The following is a 19,052-nucleotide window of genomic DNA, read 5'->3' as shown; positions in this document are numbered from 1 at the left end:
GCTTGTATGCCAATTTGCCATTGTGCCCTGGTCAAGAATCTGCTCTATTCTGAAGTAAACTGCCCAGAGGTATTAGTCAAGAACGTGGAGAAGGGTGGGGAGTAGGAAGAGATGCTTTTTTCTCTTCCTCTTTTTTTTCCCCTTTGACTCAGAAGTGTCTAATTCACATGATGTTAAGAGGAAATGGGGGGAAGCATTTAGTTCTGAATAGGATGCAGTTCGGTGCCATGCAGTTGCCACAGACTATAACAAGAAGATGCTTGGAGCTGAGGGATCACATTTGTAATGGGGACTCTTTAAGAAAATGTTCTGTGAGGGTGACTGGCTGGGTCCCTTTGGACCAAATTAAGATGCGCTCTGGCAGTGCACTAGCAGCTGTGAGCTGACATTTTCTTGTGAACCTAGTGAAAAATGGCTCCATATCTCTGTCTCGTCCTGAGGGAGATGGTCTTTGAGTAGTCGAGCCTTTCCTCAGCATTGTGATTTGCTCTGATCTCTGTTTTCTGATGGGGACGGACTGACTTGTGGTTCCTTTCAGTTCGCCTGCCTTTTTAAATCTCGGCTTGGATGGGGAGTGGGTGGTGACGGTTTTACTTCAGTACAAACTACCCAGAGCAAAGCTTGCAGAAGATATCTTTCTGGCAATCATAGGTTTCCATTTTTAAAAGGGTAGATTACATATATTTTCGGACGTGATCTAAAGCACTTTGTTGTTAAGTGGGCTCATCAAACAATTTCTTTAAGGAAAGACCCATGCATGTGTGGCAGCTTACATTTGGACTTTCGGGAGGGCTGACAGGTTAAAAAAAATAGATATTTGCCTGTATCGTCCATCTCTGAAAGTAAAAAGCTGTGTTTTTGTATCTTATCATGTTTTCCCTTTTTAGAATTGTGATCCATTGTGCAAGGAAAAAGATGTGTCCCCGCGCTAGAATGCAGGGAGGGAATGTACTACTGTCCTGTACTACACATGTGCTTATTAAAGAATTCCTGTACTGAGCAGGGAGTGGAGGTGCTACAGCAGCCACACTGTTCCTTTATTTAGGCTTTGGTTTGTGAAAGCTCCAGCCAGCAGAGGCAGGATGCGCTTTAGCAGAGAGCTATGGTTTGAGGGACTGATTAAGAGCATGTGTTGTTTGGGGGTGTGCGAAATCGGTTCTCTATTGTATAGCATTTTAGGATGATTGTGTGAGTACAGAGCAGGTTTAAATCTTAGGCAAGAGGTACAGTGTTGAGGCACTATCCACTAGAGAGGGGAGCATGAGGATGCAAAATAGTGCAATAGTATGTGCATTGTGCAGAAAAAAATAATAATTCTTTAAATTTTATGCTAGTTTCCAAATTATAGAAATTTGGAAACACTTCAGATGCTTTCTGCAAAATGACATGGAGTCATCTCCACACTAGGACAAGAAAGACTTGAGTACAATACTTTTAACAACATGGAAACAGTTTCGTAAGTGTTTTAAGTGTAATAATATTTGCTCCACTGAAGGGTAACCCTCCAAGGGTTTTCATCATGAGCACCTTCCCATAGGCTGAGAATTAGAGCACAGATTTTCATGGTGTCTGTTTAGAATAATTTTGATAAAGCTAAGACCTTACAAGAGGCAATAAGATTTGCCTCTTTAGTAGAACAATGGAAATGGAACTTTAATACAGCATGTAGATCCGATTGCTGCTTTTATACATGTAGACAATCTGACTATGGTACATGGTGTGCTTTGGGGAAACTGATGCAATTATAGTAGAACAGCAAACAAAACAATAGGTGAGGTGATATAATGAAAACATGGATCTCAAAGTTCCTAAGAGGATTACCAAGTCACCCTTAAATATTGTTAATGACTACAGGTGAGGTGGTTTTACCCAGAGAAATTTCAGATGTTCAGAATTAGAGGACCATGTTTGTAAAGCTAAGAGCAGAGTTTGCTGGCTCTTGGAGAAGCTGGATGGCACTCATATTTAAACCAGATAATGTGTACATATAAAAGAATCACAATCTTAGAAACTTCCCACCAATGGAATTTTGTTTTAAAAGTTGCAAAATAACTAAACTGTAGAAAATAGTTCACAGCTCAGAAACCATCAAGGGAGAAATGAGAACATCCAGAAATAACAAAATTTTCGCAGTGAGATTTATGTGCTACCTGAACAACATTTAAGATGCCGATGAGTTCTTAATGAGAGCTAAAAAAGAAAAATTCACATTTGGAAATAAATGTCTGTATTCCTGTATTCCTATAGCTTTGAGCTTGGAAAACACAAAATTTCCCAAGAATAAATTAGTTATTCGTAAGATGCCTGTGGCACGTAAAGGAAAGCTTGATAAAACAATTAAGTTTCAGGCAAACATATTTTACTCTAACTGAATTCTTCTTGAAACATTTTTAATCACAAAGCTACTAACTTTCTGAGAATATCTTAAGTAGTAATGGCCTGCTTTCTGACATCCATTTACTCTATCACTTTAGAACCCTACTACCTTAAACTCTCTTTTCAATTTTTAAAAGCCTTATTAGGTGACAACATGACATTAAATAAGCAGATATGATAAAAGACTGAGCTTAAAACACTTTAATTTTATGTTCAATTTCAGGAACATTTTTCTTCTACTGTCTGCAATCAGCTTTTGCTCTTAGTCACACAGCTTGTGGCACTCTTTCTAAGATCTCAGCTGCTTACTCTGAAGATAACAGAATTTTAATTGTAAAAAAAAAAAAAAAGTGTGTTGCCTTTTTGACTGCATTAGGTGTACCTTAACAAAGGTTAGAACTTTGTTATAGGCTGGGTGTGGTGGCTCATGCCTGTCATCCCGGCACTTTGGAAGGCCGAGGCAGGCGGATCACAAGGTTAGGAATTCGAAACCAGCCTGGCCAACATGGTGAAACCCATCTCTATTTAAAATACAAAACAATTAGCCAGGTGTGGTGGCACGCACCTGTAATCCCAGCTACTCGGGAGGCCGAGGCAGGAGAATTGCTTGAACCTGGGAGGCAGAGGTGGCAGTGAGCTGAAATCATGCCATTGCACTCCAGCCTGGGCAAGGAGAGCAAGACTCCATCTCAAAAAAAAAAAAAAAAAAAAGAACTTTATTATAACGTGAATTCTCAACGTAAGCATTTCACAGATATCAGAGGTTAAAGTATACATGTACTGTACATTTCAAGCATGTCAAGACCTATAAAATACACAAAGTCAACAGTAGGACGGTTAGTTTTTTTCCCTAGTTCTCATCACAAGGATGGCTTTCTGTCACATAAGCCTGCTTTCCAGAAGAAGTGCATTATTCTGTTTTCTCCTACAGATTCTTTACTCATTCTCCCTAGGCACACTAAGAATACATCAAATTCAATAAGTGTGATGATATAAAAAGTGTCCTTAATTGGTGTTTGAAAATTTAGGTGATATTCACCATGTGGAAGAACAGTTAGAATAGTTGTTTTTCTCTTTAAATCAGTAAAGTAAGTCAAACTTCAGAGTGTTTAAGGAAACTAACAATACTGTGTACTGTCAAGTAAGAGGCTCATTGCCAGCCAGTTAGCCAATGGAGGAGAAGACACAAGCTTAACTGATGACTCCAGTTGAAGCATTGTAGCTCAGGAAGTTCCCATATTAATAGGACCTCAGCTCAAATTCCAGAGCCAGCTACTCAACTTATTCACCTTTTTGCCATCTGGGGCTGGGGGAGGAAATAATATATTAAATAAGATCACTTTGGTTATAAGACAATCTCTCTAATAGACCAGTCCTGCAAGCAGTTCAGGCATCTTTAAGATCCTCTCAGTCTGAAGTTTCTATCTTTCTCCACGAAGCAACAAATCTCAAGTGACTCTGGAAGCCACTCAAAGATTTGTTCTAAAACTTTGGATTGATCTTGCCAAGCACTGCCCACAAAAGCACAACCCCGGCCGAATAAGAAAGGCACAGGGATGAGGGCTTTCTCTGGTCTGTAGCAGAGAACCAAACCCTCTGGGTTATTTCACTCAAAGGGCCACAAAAGCTCAAATGCCGAGCTGAGGAACTGCTGGCCAAGTGTGGGAGGATTCTTGATCTTGGATTCGTACAGCTCTTTATGAAGAGCCTTTCTTTCAGATCTTAGAAAGCATCATATTTCCTTCCCTCTCAGGACCTTAGCACATGCTGGTGCCTCTGCCGAAACACATTTCTACCCACTTTGCTTGCTCAGCCATTTAATTGGCTCTCTCTATAAAATGTGCTCCAGGCTTCTCACGCTTTTTCTTCATTACACTTCTCGGGTGTTTTGGGTTTTTTCAACGTTTAGTTTTATGTTAGTGTTATTACTTGATTAATGTCTTTCTCTGCCAGGAGGCAGGACCTTCTAAAGTGAGGGTCCAAATTCATTTTGCTCACAACCGTATCTATCTGTAGGACTTCAAATCATGTCAACTCAGATATAAGATATGCACTAGGGCCGGGCATTATGGCTCACACCCATAATCTCAGCACTTTGGGAGGCCGAGGTGGGCAGATCACAAGGTCAGGAGTTCGAGACCAGCCTGGCCAACATGGAGAAACCCCGTTTCTACTAAAAGTACAAAAATTAGCCGGGTGTGGTTGTGGACACCTGTAATTCCAGCTACTCAGGAGGCTGAGGCAGGAGAATTGCTTGAACCCGGGAGGCAGAGGTTGTAGTGAGCCAAGATCGCACCACTGTACTCCAGCCTTGTTGTCAAGAGCGAGACTCTGTCTCAAAAAAAAAAAAAAAAGATGTGCACTAAACATTTGTTAAATGACTGACTGAATGAATAAATGAATACTAAGGCACCAATATAGTGGGAAAAGACAGTGTAACTAGCTTGGCTCAACAAAGAGCAATTCTCTTCACTGGGTTGGCTAGTTTGGAAACCTAATAGGTGGATACACTAGGACAGTCCCAGGATCTCCCTTCTGTCAGGATTTTCCATGTAAGAAATCACACTTGAGTGCTTGCTATTACAATATTTCAAAAAAGAAATTTACTACCCATATCAACAAGTATTTAGAATCAGTCTAGCAAAATCATAGTCTGTCTTTCCCTCTCCGTTCCTCCTAAGGTACCTCTTTTCCTGAATCTCCCACTCTGATCATCCTTTAGTTCTTTGCATCCAGGCCCTTCTAGGTCTCATCCGAAGATGGCTATGCTTTGCTAACTAAGCTGGTAATAAGTTGTGAGGCGTGAAAACCCATCTAAGGTGTGAGCTTTATTTGCATTTTGAGCAAAATTATCATGTAGTGGTTAGCACTCTGCTTATTAATATGGAGGCTGTGAGGCATAACATAGCACGAAGCTTGCCTGTAGGAAGCTATTTTCGGTTGTGGAGCTAAGACTTATAAAAAACAATTGGCAACTACTCTAAGAGCCTATGATCAAGAACTGTATTTGGCTGTACAGATTTTAATAAAACTAGAGCACAAAGGAAAGGATTTGTAAAGAGGTGGGATCTCAAGCAAACTATGACCAATAAGTGGCATCTGAATTGTCAGAGAGGAAGAAGAACTGTTTAACATTTGGGATGGGGGAAAAAAAATCATTAAATGGTCAATGGGACTTAGCACAAGCTGTGTTAAGATACTACTCACATTTCCTTTCCTAAGTATAAAAGGCAAAAATACCTTTTATTCACAAATTCATCGAGATTTTATTCATTTAAATCATAACCTTGAGACCCTAGAAGTTAGGACAGTTAGCAATCATATTCCTGGACACTGGAATTCACTTCCCATTATATCTTGAAGTACTTAGTCTATCTCAGCATTTAAAAGTAATCTCAAAGAAGTTTTCTGTCAGAGGTGCTTTTAAAGATTCTTTTAGCAATATTGATCACTTTAATTGAGGTTTATTGAAAGTGCCCAGTATAGCTCTCTTGTGGCTCATGTTCTATAAATATATCATCATCTTATTGATAGATAGTAGAATTTCCATTTCATTACAGTCAGCCTAACACTTTTTAGAAACCTTAAGTTCACACCAGAGCATGAGGAGGAAGAAACATTCTTTTCCTCTGGTCTTCCAGTTGTCCTTAAACCACAGCACTATGTAAGAATCATTTTAAAGTATGTCCTTAGTAGTACTAAATCTCCTGTTTCAGCCCTGTGTCTGGCTTGAAGGTTCTCTGTTGAGAACCCTGAAAAGAATAAACAAAACTCAGAAGCTGGAAAATATCGAGCTGCATACATGTAAGGAAACAATGAGAGAATTGAAATTAATTGATTTTGTAAGCAGGGCAGGTAACCTATAACTAGGTTTCTAGATAAATTATTGATACAGTTTCCATTTAAGTGGTTGGGTTTTAGGTTAGGTGCAAGAATTGTTAAAGCCTATGAAAAGTTATTAGTCTTATTTTTTGTACTTACCTTGTTTAGTTGGAGATAATTGGACTCTTTAGGGTAATTCAGCGTATGTCTGTCTAAAGAGTGGGGTTTTTCTTAGGCCTTCTTGCCAGCTATGTTACTATAATCATGCTTTGGGAGGAAGATTTTGCACACACAGTCCTTTAGGTGTTCTCACTGTTGTAAAAGAAAAGCCAGAGTATGTAAATCATCCCTTCGAAATATCATAGACAACCCCTTCCACACACCTGTGTGAATTACTCTCTCAGTGTGTGCTAAGGTAAAGAAACGCTTCAGAAAATAAAATATTTCTACCCCTATTTTATTTCAAAAGTGAAAACGTGAAAAGAAGCTGGGATTGGCTAGTAGTATATGAAAATCTGTTCTGTGCAGATCCCCAGGTTACAATAACTCAGTCTCATTGTGCATGCAAGCCTTTGTATGGTGCTGCAGATGGTAACTTTTATTTCCTAATATATAGTTGCTACTCTGGGAATCATAAGTCTTTCTTTTATGATTGATGCATTAGAGTTTAGGAAAAGTATTTGCTAGTTCCATTGATCTAAGTCAGGAGCAAAGAAATTGGTATTAAACTATTACTATATCTATTAGTAGTACATATCCCCTGAACCTGAAAGAACACATTTAACCATGACCAGTGACTGGCAGGCCTTTGATAAAGTTATCAGTTGTTCATTTCTCATGTTTCTCTCTCCCCAAGCTATAGAATGCTCTATGTCTGAGATTGCCTGAATTAAGTTCTATTGAAGAAGGCTGGAAGTTTTTTCATACTTGTCTCAACAACCATTCTAGCCAGTGTACCAAACTAAACTGTGTTCTTTTATGCCCATGGGTATTTACCCATTTTTTTCACTGTCTGGAATGTTTTCTTCTAAGAGAATGCTAGTTATAGACACAGGTCACTGCCTGGATAGTAATCCTAGGAAAAATAGGTGGTTCCCCAAAACTGTTCACACATATTCATACCACATAATTTATTATGCTTTTCTAGTTACAATTCTGTTTCTCTCACTAGCTATACTTTCCCCAAACGGAGTCATTTTCTTGATTATCTTCCTATGTCCATTACCTAATAGAGGTTGTAGGACATAGTTCCTGTATATTTTAGTTATGATTTGAGATGATCCTCTTCTTGTTCACATAGCGAAAGGAAGAATGTAATGTGAGTTTTTGAAATTAAATGATTCAAAATTTCTATTTAGTTGTTTTTTGTTTTTTTTCTTTTCTTTGTTTTTTGTTTGTTTGTTTTGTTTTGTTTTGGTGGAGTCTCACTCTGTTGCCCAGGCTGGAGTGCAGTGGTGCAATGTCAGCTCACTGCAACCTCCGCCTCCCAGGTTAAAGCAATTCTCTTGCCTCAGCCTCCTGAGTAACTGGGATTACAGGTGTGCACCACCACGCCTGGCTAATTTTGTATTTTTAGTAGGGATGGGGTTTTACCATGTTAGCCAGGATGGTCTTGAACTCCTGACCCCAGGTGATCTGCCTGCCTCATCCTCCCAAAGTGCTGGGATTACACCGTGGGCCAGCCACTGTGCCCGGCCAAAAATCTCTACTTGTTTTAATCCAAAAATCTCTACTTGTTCTTGGCAGTCTCCATTTTACTGAAGCTGAAAACAAAAGTTAATTATACTAGAAATCAGAAATATTTTTCTCTAAGAGACTATGAAGTATCAAATGTGAGCAATGAAAGAAAATTGGGCTAAATAATTTGATACAGGAAAAATTAATTCCAGATAGAGTCCATGCCTCATGTCAGTATTTTTTTGCCCAAATTCATGTGGAGAGCTCCTCATTGGTGCTCCTTCATACTCCAGCCACTATTGCAATGAGGAGGTGAGGAGAGATGTCTTATCTTTGCCTGGAGCTTCACTGTTCTGTGCATGTGGCCTATAGACCAGCATCAGCATTGCCTAAGAGGTTGTTACAAGCAGAATTTCGGGCCTCAACCTACCTTACAGAATCTGAATCTAGGCGAGGCATGATGGCTCACACCTGTAATCCCAGCTCTTTGGGAGGCCAAGGTAAGTGGATCATCTAAGGTCAGGAGTTCGAGACCAGCATGGCTAACATGGTGAAACCCCATCTCTACTAAAAATTAGCCAGGCATGATGATGGGCTCCTGTAATCTCAGCTACTCAGGAGGCTGAGGCAGGAGAATTGTTTGAACCCAGGAGGCAGAGGTTGCAGTGAGCTGAAATCACACCACAACACTCCAGCCTGGGGGACAGAGCAAGACTCTGTCTCAAAAAAAAAAAAAAAAAAAAAAAAAATCAGAATCTACATATTTTAACAAGACCCCCAGATGGTTCAATTATTCATTGATGTTTGGGAAACACTATTACAGAGAACCTTTTTATGAAGTTATGGTCAATTTTGTAGACTTCAGCCTGGCTAATAACTCAGAGACAAATTATGACTATGGAAGGTTATTTCTTTTGTCAAGCTATGGAATGGAATCATTTCTCTCTTCAAGTCACCCATGCCTTGCATGTCCTGGGAAAGAGAGGGAAATGACGCTTACTACAAGTTAATATATTACCTCTTCCCAGACCAACTTCTATTATATACACTGACTGCTAATGAAGTGTAACAGGATAGACCAGAATTGAGTCTGGCCTCTGGCTCACATTAACCATATAAAAGTTGGACAGCTTCCTTAGGTTTTTCCATCTCATTTTCCTCTTCTGTAAGATGAAAATTATAATAATTCTTGGTAAGAATGTTTTGACATTAGAGGTGGGGATCAGAAATTATCTCCTGTAGCTTGGCACATTGTAGGCATTCAACAAATAAACAGACGCTGTGGCTACCGGAGTTCCTCCTGGCTCCTTGGTGAGAGTAGAGAGGTAATCTCATTTTTCCAATATCATCTTTTAGGTGTTTGCCTCAGGTACCTCTTGGAAGTAGGCACTGAGGATTTCAGTTTGTTTGACTTCCTGCCAGCTGAGTTCAAGAGGACAAGCTAATGAACACCTTATGTTTCTTGCACACACACTTACATATCGGGATAAAATATTCCTGGAGATATACAAAGCAAAAGAGGAAACTTGTGTCCCGCATAATCTCTTTCTTCTTCTCATAAAACAAATTTAGGCCACTTCTCAATAAGATTGTCAAGGAAGGTTAATGTCAGAATTTGCTAGGAAAGGGGGTTACTTCGTTAGCTAAGATAGAGAAGGAACCCCATCTCTACTAAAAATACAAAAATTAGCCAGGTACGGTGGTGCGTATCTGTAACCCCAGCTACTGGGGAGGCTGAGGCAGGAGAATCGCTTGAACCCAGGAGGTGGAGGTTCAAGTGAGCTGGGATCACACCATTGCACTCCAGCCTGGGCAACAAGAGCAAAACTTCATCTCAAAAAAAAAAAAAGAGAGAGAGAATTAAAGTCTAGTTGTAGGACTCTAAGAACTGTCATTACCTGGTGGTTCTTTTTTTATCAGGGTGGAAATTTTAATATAGGAACTTTTACACCATTGTTACACTCCAGCTGACAATGTAGCCTTAAAAATATTATATAATGAAAAAAATACAGGTTATAAAAGGCAAGTGCCCTCAGAGAAACTGTTGAAAGCAATCTCCTTTATTTTCTTTCCTTATTTTTTTTTTTTTTAGACAGAGTCTCGCTCTGTTGCCCAGGCTGGAGTGCAGTGGCATGATCTTGGCTCACTGCAACCTCCACCTTTCAGGGTTTAAGCGATTCTTCTGCCTCAGCCTCCTGAGTAGCTGGGATTACAGGCACATGCCACCACACCCGGCTAATTTTTGTATTTTTAGTAGGGACAGGGTGTCACCATATTGGCCAGCCTGGTCTCGAAGTCCTGACCTCATGATCCGCCCGCCTTGGCTTCCCAAAATGCTGGGATTACAGGCATGAGCCACCATCCCCAGCCTCCTTTATTTTCTTAAAGAACTAACTTAAAAATAAAATTGAGAAACCTGCCTTAGAAAATAGGGAAAATGTGTGATAAAATCACATAAAACTTACACATTAAGATACTCAACTATCAATCTGCATATTATTTCATTATAGCAATATGAAATAAAATAATAGGTATTTTTTTCTAATTAACAATTTTTGCTCACAACTTTATATTAGCATCATTCTTTAATACAACTAATGATTTTAACAACATGACATTCAAATTCTTACATTGAAATGAACATTGTCACATTAAATTTGCCATTTTAACATTCACATCTAGAGAAAATAAGAGATTCTAATTAACTTTTAAAAATTCTCCTTTTGGTTACACAAATTTTAAAGATTTAATACAAGGCATATCCCACCCTTGCTGTGAAAAAAAATTATTTGTGATTTCATTACTTTTAGCTGTTTTCTTGGGTTTAAATGAGGATTATTATATAAGCATCTTAGTGCCATGTGTCTTAATCTAGAAACAAATTTATAATTTAAAAATAAAGCAATTCGTTTATATTTCTATACAAATAATTTTAGGTAGGCCAGATGTTCAAATTTGAAGTTCTAGTGTAATATTAAAATAATTATAGTTTTTTTTTTTACTATTTCTGACTCTGGTAGACTTGATTACTTAATATGGAGACTCTATTTTGTTATTTTATTGATATTAATCGCTTTAAAAATGTATTTCTGACAGTGATTTTCCCAAAAATATGTTTATATAGGTAGAGTTGTATTTGCATTCCACGAAGTCATCACTTCGTGGATGAGTGCCTTAAGCAAAGATTCAATATCTACTATGTGCCAGATTTTGGTTCGATGCTGAAGATAAAGATATATTTAGGCCCATAAGAAGCTCATAATTTAGTGTGGGAGATAGACGTGTAAACAAATTATTTGAATGTGACAGATTAACTACCAGAGTAATGCGAATATATGGGAAAGAATAAATCACTTTACCTGGGTGTAACTTAAGGTATGGAGGAATCTACATAAGATTTTGAAGAATGAATATTACTCTTTCAATTGTAGAAGAGAACAGGATACTTCAAGCAGAAGAATTTGTATTGTCTGAGATGCATAAGGAGCATTGTTTGCCCAAAAAAATGGTGGCCTAGTCAACACAGATATGAGGCAATGTGTAGAGCAAAAAGAATGAGACCCTTTTGTGATGGAGAGGCTTCATGTGGCAAGCTCTGTGGTCATGAAGCTGTTTGTTTCTTTTCACACAGATGTGCATGTGATATGTACCTAGTTCACAATATGGAAAGAACTTTGATACATATATCATTTTTCTGAAGTACATCTAAACACATGCAAACACATCGAAGTGTGGAGACTAATCAAAGAGAAGTCCTGAAAAATGGAAATCAGAATAATCATAAGTGCACTCAATTCTGTGAATTTGAGGCTTTGAAGTTTGTTTGATTTTTAAATGGAAACCATGCATTCTATTTCTAGCATACTTCATTCGTACTACAAGTACGTATTGAATGCCTGCTATAGTTTAGGCACTGTTCCAGGTGCTTGGGATATATAATAAAACAGAAAAAAAACCCTGTCTTTTATGAGGGAGACCAATAGGATACAAGATAACTCAGTAAAAATATATACATATTTATGTAATATTTATAATGTTAGGTGGTGATCACTACTAAGAGGAAAATAAAATAAGTAGGAAAAAGGACCGTTAAATGTCCCAAATCAGAGGAAGGGGGAAAGAGATTTTTAGAAGGGAGGCCAGAGCAGGCAATACTAAGATGACTAAGTCAAGTCTTAAGAGAAGTGAGAGAGCTATCTGTGGGGTGGAAAGGTACAGAAACCTTTGATAGAATATGCTCTGTTTGCCATGCTTATTTGTCATCCAAGAGTACTGGTCAAGTAGGCAGCTGGGTGTATCGTTCTGGAATTCAGGAGCAAACTCTATGGTAAAATGCACGTTTGGGAGTCAACTGCTTATTATAGTGTTTAAAGCCCTGAGATGAATGGCATCATCTAAGGACTGAGTGTGGAGAGAAAAGAACACTTTCTGTACTAAACTCCAGGGTGTATTTAATAGTTGAGGAGATAAGAAGGAATATGCAAAAGAGACCAAGAAGTCACACCAGAATGAGAGGAGGAAGAAGAGAGAGAGTGGTGTCCTCAAAGCCAATGAAGAAGTGCTTCAAAGAGAGAATGATCAACTGTATCAGGTGCAGCTGTTAAGTCATATAAGATGAGGACTCACTAATGTCCATTGGCTTTAGTGACATTGAGAGTTCAAGATAATAAAACGGAAATGGAGACAGAGAATTCAGATAATTCTTTTAAGTTTTATTTTGCTTTATTTTTTTGTTTTTTACCATAAAAAGAAGAAATATTTGAGAAATAAGGCAGGAGCCAGAGAGGAAAGAGGGCCAAGAGGTGGAATTTTTTTAAGCTAAATGAAAAATTTTAGCATGCTTGTGTGTTAAAGAGAATGATTTAAGAGAGAAGAGGAAATTGATGATTATGGAGAGAGAGAGAGAGAAGGAGGGAGGGAGGGAGGAGGGGAGATTTCAATGTCTTTAAGTAGGTCTTAGAGCATAAGATCCAGAGCACAAACAGAGAGGCTGTCCTCTTCCAGGAATGTGGTCTATTCATTCATATTAACAGGAACAAGGTTGCACTTATGGGCAAACAAGGAGTTAGGTGGAGAGATTTGGTGGTGGGAACTTCTAAATGTTCTCTTCTGATTGCAGCAATTTCTCTGTGAAGAAGGAAGCAAGATTATGGTGGGAGATGTATTAGAGACTTTAAGGAGAAATGGGAAGTTCTCAAGTCTAGGAAAGTGGGAAAGGGAGTGGTCTACAGAATAATTGGCAGGTAGCTTTAAGGGCTCACTTGAAATCAGTGGTCATTTTTCTCTAGCCACTTTGAGCAATGTTGGTAAGATAAGACGACAGAGCTGGATTTAATCAAGGTTGTGTGAATGATGAAGCAAGAGGAGCAAAAAAATAAAGGTGAATACGTTAAAGTGACTGCATTGATAAATGGGAGAATTCAAGCTGGGTGGGTAAGAAATGAGGTGACAAGAGTGTGATGAGAGATCAGCATATTGAAGATCTCAGCAGGATTGAAGGGCTGAGTTGGGATTGTAGAGGACAGGAATCCCATGGTTGTCTGTTAGAAAGTATTTGATGTCAGATTCTTCCACAATACTCTTAGGTACCATGATGTCGCATCAAAGTGTCTTATTTTAAAAAGTACCCTCATTTTGTGCAAACATAGCTGCCAAATGCGTGTATTGCTGCCCATTCCCACTAATCGGTTCATTCTCTGAACAACTGGCAAAATGGCAAATGCTGCTGTTGCAGCTGCTCCTATAGTCCCAATTGCCTCCAGAGAGGAAAAAAAAATAACGAAATATATTATATTAATAAATGACAGAATAAACAGTTATTTACAGTGTGTTGTTATTAACCCATATCATTAATATTACCAGACTGATGCTTGAGTTTACTTTTGCAATGATAGAACCACTTCAGTCTTTGCAATAATTACAGTGGGGAATAATTTATGCTTACATGAATGGATCCCAGACTTGGATCCCCACTTGGCTGGCTAGAGCTCTGATCTCCTGCCTGACTCATGCCAGTGCTCTCCTTCAGGGGTAGTTGAGCTCTGCTTCTCACATCCTCCATTATCTGGCAAGCACCACCTGATATATCTTGTTTGAGAAATGTGAATTGTGCCTGACACTGAGTGTAAGTGACCTCGAAGTTACATTCTTCCTATAGTATCCTGGAGAATTCTCACATGGATTCTGGTTGTTTCTGACACTCTTAAAATTATGATGCAGACTAATAATGGTGTTTGAGGTAATAAATAAAAAGGAAATATTTATTTAACAAAATAAAAAGCTACAACCCTCTTGCACCCACAGTGCAAAAGCTTTGGCAATAGGAGGAAGCAACACAATTTTGACAGTGCTTGAATTTTTGCTAATGGCAAATTTGTTTATTGAGCTGGGGGGTTCTATAGGGGAACATACTTATTTGGGTGATCAAACAAAAGCAGCTATACTTCAAAATTTTACATCAAACTATATGCCTTTGGCATATGAACTTACATTTTTGGCAGAATCAGGAGTTACAAGTTCCACCAACCATACCATCAACTGGTGCCTGAAATTATTTTGTCAAATCACCGGTTGAATTTCTTCATGCTGTTTGTGGATCAGACTTTCAGAGGTATTTGTCTGCTGTGTAGATACACAAGCCTTTTTCCTTGAAGACACACATGGCCCCAAAATCATGATTTTTGTTTTCACATATTCTGGGTGCTTTTATTACATTAAATGAAACACGTATTTAAGCCCATAGACTCTTTGAAACATGCTTAAAAGTGAAATCAAAAAAATTTTCATAGAATTCAGCTTTCCCATTGCAAATATACATTAAACCACTGCGTTATATGAATGAATATTCAAAATACTCGAGTACGTATGTTTCCAAAAACAAATGAAACCAAATGATTTTCCTAAGCTGCCATAGTTACCACTGAGGCCAAACTAGAATCCAAGACTCCTAATTTCTGTCTAGTGTTTTTTTCCACTGTACATACTTACAAAAAGTTATTCTTGAGCTCAGGATCATTTAGTGTCTCTCCTGTTCTGATAAATTCTTACCCTTTCAGAAAAGCATATTTTTAAACTTCCCATCTTCAAACGCTCTGCTAACTTAAGTAATAATATGTCGAACATAGTGTAAATGATATTACTTTGGCCTGCAAAGGTTGAATTTCAGTGCATATGAAAGCAAATTCCGAGCCTTATAATACATTTTTCATAATATAGACCATCCGTCAAGGTGAAAAAAGGCATGCTAAAGCAATGAGGGACATTAAAGCAGATAACTTGGTAACTAAAATATAAAAGGACTTCCTCAGGAAGCAGACCTGAAATATCAGGATATTTGCCTTCATTCTCTGGTGTCTTTTAATTTGTTTTAAAATTAAGATGCAAGTGGTGAAGGAAGCTGACTTAGTCAACAGAAGTGGTTAGTTTGAAAGCTGTTTTGATCCATTTTAGTGAATCGTTTAGAATTTATACTTAAGCACAAAATCTAATTTTCCAATTAATTTCACAAAAGAGATGCTTTTTATATTGATTGCCCAAGTGTGTTCCCTATTTGTGTCCAGAATATCTAATTGGCTGATGCTAACAAGCAATGTCCTTAAAACTAATACTTGCTGCTCAACTTGATACAGTTTTAGAGCCTCTAAGGATTTTGATGTGTACAGGCTATACTCTGCAAAATCATTTTAACTTAATGTGGAAATGTCAGTGAGTCCATATTTATCATAATGGACATTTAAAGCGTAATTTGTTTTATTTGGGCTTATTAATAACTGTTTTGTTACTAACTTTCAGCATTTATTTATTTATTTATTTATTTAATTTATTTATTTATTTGAGACAGGGTCTGGCTCTGCCGCCCAGGCTGGAGTGCAGTGGCACGATCATGGCTCACTGCAGCCTCAATCTCCTGGGCGCAAGTGATCCTCCCACCTCAACCTCCCTAGTAGCTGGGACCACAGGCATGAACCACCATGCCCAGCTAATTTTTTTGTAGATAGCAGGGTTTTGCTATGTTGCCCAGGCTGGTCCCGAACTCCTGGGCTCAAGCGATCCACCTGCCTCAGCCTCCCAAACTGCTGGGATTACAGGCCAGTTTTAATATTTTTATATATCTGTACCATTTCTTGTGCTCATTTCTTCCTAAATATGCAAGTTTCCATCAGATATCAGTTTTCTCTGGCTGAAGAAATTCCTTTACCATATTTTAAAGTGTGGGTCTGTATACCACAAGTGATGATTTTTACTTAGTCTTTATTTCACCTTCAGTCTTGAAGGATACTTTTACTAGGTATAAAATTCTCAGTATAGAGTTTTTTCTATCACCCGACTTTTCTGGCCTCCATTGTCTCTGAGGAGAATTTAGCCATCATTTGTACCATACTTCCCTGTGTATAATGTGTCTTTTTCTCTGTGTTGAAGTTTTCTCTTATTTATCGTTTTCAAAAATTTGAGATTGAATTGATTATGATTTGATTTTTTTTTTTTTTTTTTTTGCTAGTTAAGTGAAGCAGTGGGAGTGAAGAAAGAACAAAGAAATCCGTAACTAGTTGTAATCAGTTAGTTTGATTTGAATTTTTAGAAACTCTTCCTGCAGTTTCCTGAGATACTGGAACCTGTAAATGTATGTCTCTTAACAAATTCAGGAAATTTTTGGCTATTATATATTTAAATATTTTTTCTGCCACATTCTTTCTCTCTTCCCCTCTTTTGAATCCAGTGATCCATATGTTATATCTTTAATATTGTCTCACAGGTCACAGAGGTGCTGTTTATTTCTTTGATTTTTTTATGACTTAAAGTTGGATGGTTTTTATTAATCTTATTTCGAATTTACTGATTATCTGGTCTATTATCTGCTACAAAGCCCAGCTAGCAAATTTGTTTTTCAGATACTAAATTTTTTACTCTTAGAATTTCTATTATATTTTCATTTGTATTTTTCTTCAGAGATTTCCTGTCTGTTTATTGATTACTATTTTCCTTTATGTCCTTGATCATAATTATAATAGCTGCCTTAAAATAACTGTTAACTAATTCCATCATATTGGTCATCTTGTGGTCATTCTCATTGATTTCTTTTATTCTTGAGTATGAGTGATATTTTCTTATTTCTTCATATGTCTCATTCTGTCCTGGATATTATTTTGCTTTCTGTTATGTCTTCTGAAAAATGTTTATTTTTTGTTTTAGCAGGTGGTTAATCCCAGAAATTTCTAAATGAGTGACATGTTTAAAAGCAGGCATGTCTAAATTCTGTCTTATCTATAGTAGGCAGCAGCTAAAATATTTGAGCCTTTTTAACTTTAACCAGGCTGCCTGGACTCTGCATAGACAGAGGTAGTTCAGGACTTAGCCAGATATTTGGGCAGAATTTAAATGCAGAATTTGAGGCTGCCCTCTGTGGCTCTTTCCTTTCCAGATAAGAAAGAGAAAAGGAGACTTTGGCAGCTGGGAGCTAGCCTGGCATTAACAGGTGGGCCTTGATGTTGTTAGAAGTTAGCCAGGCAGTCACAACAGGCTGTGGTATTCCCCATTACACACTAAAAAAATTATCAGAATACATTTGTTAGACAGGGTCATTCTGTGACTATGATGAGATTTTTATTTTTTTGAGATGGAGTCCTGCTCTGTTGCCCAGGCTGGAGTGCAGCAGTGCCACTTTGGCTCACTGCAACCTCTGCCTCCCGGGTTCAAGCAATTCTCCTGCCTCAGCCTCCCAAGTAGCTGGGATTACAGGTGCACACCACCATGCCCAGCTGATTTTTGTATATTTAGTAGAGACAGGGTTTCACCTTGTTGGTCAGGGTGGTCTCGAACTCCTGACCTCAGGTAATCCACCCGCCTCGGCCTCCCAAAGTGCTGGGATTACAGGCATGAGCCACCAAGCCCAGCCTCTGTGACCATGATGAATCAAGACAAAAGGATCATTCTATCATCATGTTCAAAAACAGACAAAATCAAGACCATTATCCAATCCACAAGAATGACTAAACTTCCCCTCTGCTGCTGATATAAGCAACTGCTACTTCTTTAGCAGTCTTTAGATAAGAAATAGTAAGATACCCAACCACAGAATTACTTCCACTTCTTACCATTGAATTCAGAGCAAAACACTGCTTCCTTAAAGAGTCCCCAAAAGAACATAACACAAGCCCAAATTCTAGAATATATCAGACTCACCTTGTTTCCCTGTGGTATATGTTCTTCCTTGTTTTTTGGTGATCTTTGATTGAAGGGTTATGACACAGGATTTCCTCCTCTACTTTCTACTGTCTGTAGTAGACCATAAGTCTGATCTCTCATTGTTCAAGCCATAAAACAATAGAACTTCTATGCAACTTCAAGCCATTCTGCATGGTGCCACACGTGTGTCTGCCCTGTGGCAAAAAATTAGAACACTGGGATACTTACCTGGTGCCATTCCCTTTTTTCTAGTTTCTGTGTGCTTTTGGTTGTTTCCCAGTGCTTCCAGATAATCATATATTATAGTTTGTCCTGAGTTGATAGTTGTTATTTCCAGGAGATTGTTCTGTTGTGAATTACTTCACCATTATCAAAAGCAGAAATTCCCTTTGTTGCTGTTAAAATATATTACTTGGTATCATGCAGTCTGTTCCTAAAGTGGGCAATCTTTTTGTGATACCACCATTGAGTAGTAGCCATCATATTTCATTGCAGTAGGGAAGCATTAAATTGTAAGTGCTAAATGAATAAAGTAATCTAAATTTGGAAGCTTGAGAGGGCCAATTAGGTCATTCGTGTGAGGTTTGCTGGACTTTTGTCGTCCTTTTGCTGAGCATGAGTCAAAAGACTTCTCTAAACAATACAATTACAAGAACGTGTTTGTCCATTTCCAAGTCTAATTTTAGGAATAATGTGAAAGTTTCATGGATGAAAATCATTACAATATGTGTATTGATCTGGCCTGTAATTATTTTGCTGGAAAATATTGAAAAATTTCTAACCAGTGCTTTTGGGGAAATAATTTGTCACTAGAACAAAAATGATACCTTGAAATTAAAGTTGACGTAATCATTAATTTTCTGAAACTTTTTACAAAGTTTTGTACTTAGCCATTATATATCAGGGAACAAGTGGTTATCTTATTTCCTATGGAAATCAAGACCTCTAGAAGCATATTCTTTTTCTCTATCATTTAAAGTCCAGTGTATTTCTCC

General features: G+C 38.0%; 1 protein-coding gene across 14 annotated transcripts in view; it reads left to right on the top strand.

Annotated features, from left to right (window-relative positions):
- MAGI2 (membrane associated guanylate kinase, WW and PDZ domain containing 2) overlaps nucleotides 1–19,052 on the top strand; it is a 1,434,944-nt gene that overhangs the window by 680,298 nt on the left and 735,594 nt on the right. The gene's annotated exons all lie outside the window — the stretch shown is intronic.

Source organism: Pan troglodytes, chromosome 6 (genome assembly GCF_028858775.2).
Source record: "Pan troglodytes isolate AG18354 chromosome 6, NHGRI_mPanTro3-v2.0_pri, whole genome shotgun sequence".
Classification (NCBI taxonomy): Eukaryota; Metazoa; Chordata; class Mammalia; order Primates; family Hominidae; genus Pan; species Pan troglodytes.
This window is presented reverse-complemented; position numbering and strand designations above follow the sequence as displayed.